This window comes from Octopus bimaculoides, chromosome 5 (assembly GCF_001194135.2).
Source record: "Octopus bimaculoides isolate UCB-OBI-ISO-001 chromosome 5, ASM119413v2, whole genome shotgun sequence".
Lineage (NCBI taxonomy): Eukaryota > Metazoa > Mollusca > Cephalopoda > Octopoda > Octopodidae > Octopus > Octopus bimaculoides.
Genome location: NC_068985.1, coordinates 84276966 through 84279935, shown reverse-complemented (window position 1 = coordinate 84279935; position 2970 = coordinate 84276966).

Genomic DNA, 2970 nt, shown 5'->3' with positions numbered 1-2970 from the left:
GAGGGACATTGGAGTTATAAGAACATCTTGACCAGCGGCTGGTCCATTCAAGATATCATGTGCGTGCCGTTACACATTATTGAAGTATCCAAATTCAGCAGCAGCATGATGGGCGCCCCTCCTCAGAACTTTCCAGGAAGTAATTCCTCCCCCTCCTCGGAACTTTCCAGAAAGTCCCTTCCTCGGAGCTGTCCAGGAACAGAACTTCCCAGGAAAAGCTAGGATCTTTTCAGGAAGTCACATCCTCGGAACTTTCCAGTGCTCACTTCACTTGTCCCAAATATTTTGAAACTTGTTACAAGTAACCTGGGCTTGTTCTTAGCATGTGGGAATGTCTTTCTTACTGTCAGCGACATGGGACCCAAACTACTTAATGTCAGTGACTTCCTTACATCATGTACATCCATTGGAAAAGAAAACAAACTAGCTGGTGGTTGTCTTCATTGATGGTCATGTCATTAGATATTGTCTGCATTAAGAAACAGTCTGATTTTGGCTGCAGCATTCTCAAGGAATTTTAACATATCTTACACTGTATAACACAGCGGATGAGCTGATCATCAGCATGGTCTAGGTTAGGTGTGTGTGTGTGTATGTGTGTGATAATGCTAGTTTTTATGTTTGGTTATAATAAAAACTATTTTACATTAATTTGTTGGGGTACTCTATACTTTTGTTGAGGAAAAATTTATTATTCTTAAACATGAATATTGTCTGATGATGCCTCAACTGACCAAGACTTCAAAGTCACTGTCAACAGTGTTCTTCTTTCAGAACACACAAACACACACACATGCACATATGCACACACACATCTATTCTTTTATTTTTTTTACTTGTGTCAGTCATTTGACTACAGGGGCACTGCCTCAAAGGGTTTTAGTAAAAGAAATTGACCCCAGGACGTATTCTTTGTAAGCCTAGTACTTATTCTATTGGTCTCTTTTGCTGGACCTCTAAGATACGGGCACATAAACATATCTGATCGGTTGTCAAGTTATGGCAGGGAGACACACACACGTATGTGTGTGTGTGTGTGTGTATATATACAATGAGCTTCTCTCAGTTTCTGTTTATCAAATCCCTTACAAGGCCATGGTTGGCCAGAGGCTATGAGGCTATAGTAAAAGACATTGGCCCACAGTGCTATGCAAGAACAACTGTTCTTGTTTAGATGCAGAGTTCTGGGTACTATCTCTTCTTGAAGAGACAGAATAATACTGAAACACAAGTGCCTCAGATAACATTACATAACTGAAATATGTATTTCATTACCACACATTGTCCAAAGAGAGAAAATGTTTTCCGACAAGGAAACCCAACAGCAAATGGCATATTCCTGTCCAAGCACTGGTTCAGGAACGAAATTTGCTTAGTGGGGGATGGGGGTGCAAACCCAGGTCCATAATTTAATTACAAACAAGGCCTTCTTGTTTTATTTATATATTTTTGTTCTTTGTTCTTTAAGAAGATACCTAACTTTAAAATACTTTTTAGAGATTCCTTTCTACACGCTGTTTTCTAAATTTGGTAAAAGTGAGTAGGGGTGCAGATTTTGATTTTACACACCCAAAATCTTTGGAGGTGCACTTGCACCCCTGCACCCTCTGTTCCTGAGCCCATGTGTCCAAGTCTTGTGGAATGTGTTGAGAATATATATATTGGCATATATATATTGGCATCTTGGGCAAGTGTCTTCTACTATAGCCTCGGGACGACCAAAGCCTTGTGAGTAGATATGGTAGATGGAAACTGAGAGAAGCCTGTCGTATATCTGTATATATATATATTTATGTATGTGTTTGTATGTCTGTGTTTGTCCCACCAACATCTCTTGACAACCAATGCTGGTGTGTTTACGTCCCCGTAACTTAGCGGTTTGGCAAAAGAGACTGATAGAATAAGTACTAGGCTTCCAAAGAATAAGTCCTGGGGTCGATTTGCTCGACTAAAGGCGGTGCTCCAGCATGGCCGCAGTCAAAAGACTGAAACAAGTAAAAGAGTAAAGAGTAAGAGTAAAGAGAAGTGTGTAAGTGTGAGGGTGTATATGTGTTTGTATATGTATCAATATGAGTAATTATGTGTTTATATTCTAATATAGATAACTTTGATATCATTGATATGTGCATGATAATCAGAATATTGCACATTGCAGAGCAACTACTTTACTTTGATTCTTCCATCATTCTGAAATTAACCAAATATACGTAGAAAATAAATATAAAGTAAACATGCAGTACATGTGTTCAATAACTACTGCCCCCCCCCAACTACTACTACTACAACAAGAGAGAGAGAGAGGGGGGGGGAAAGCCTGCAAGAAATAGTTTACAAGAAGGTGTAATACATTTTGAAAGAAGAACAATTTGAAGTGGAATTTTTTTTTAAAAAGAAAAAGAACCCGATATTGGAAAAGAAAAATAGGTTATCTTGGGATTTGAAATCAGTCCTTCAACACCACCTGCATCATCACTTTCAACCTATCAATTTCCATACAAACTCTGCCTCTAACCCATACAGCATTTGTCTGTTTAGCTTCAGTAAATATTTGCAATTCAAACTAAAACAAAGATGGATGTATGATAACATGATAACAATGAATGCCAGAGAGAATAATAGACGGATAGATGGTAGCATGATAGATAGAGAGATAAATAGTTGACTAGACTAATGGTTAGATGGGTATATGTACATTTATATATATATATATGCATTTGTTATCTGTCTTTTACTTGTTTCAGTCACTGGGCTGCTGCCATGCTGGGGCACTGCCTTGAAGGGTCTAGTTGAACAAATCACCCCCAGTACTTACATTTTTAAGTTTGGTACTCATTCTATCAGTTTCTTATGTTGAACTGTCAAGCTGTCACGGGGGTGGGCATTAACACACTCACAAAAACACACACACACAAATAAATAAATAAATTAATATATATATATGCATATGAATTAATTAGGAAAAAAACAATA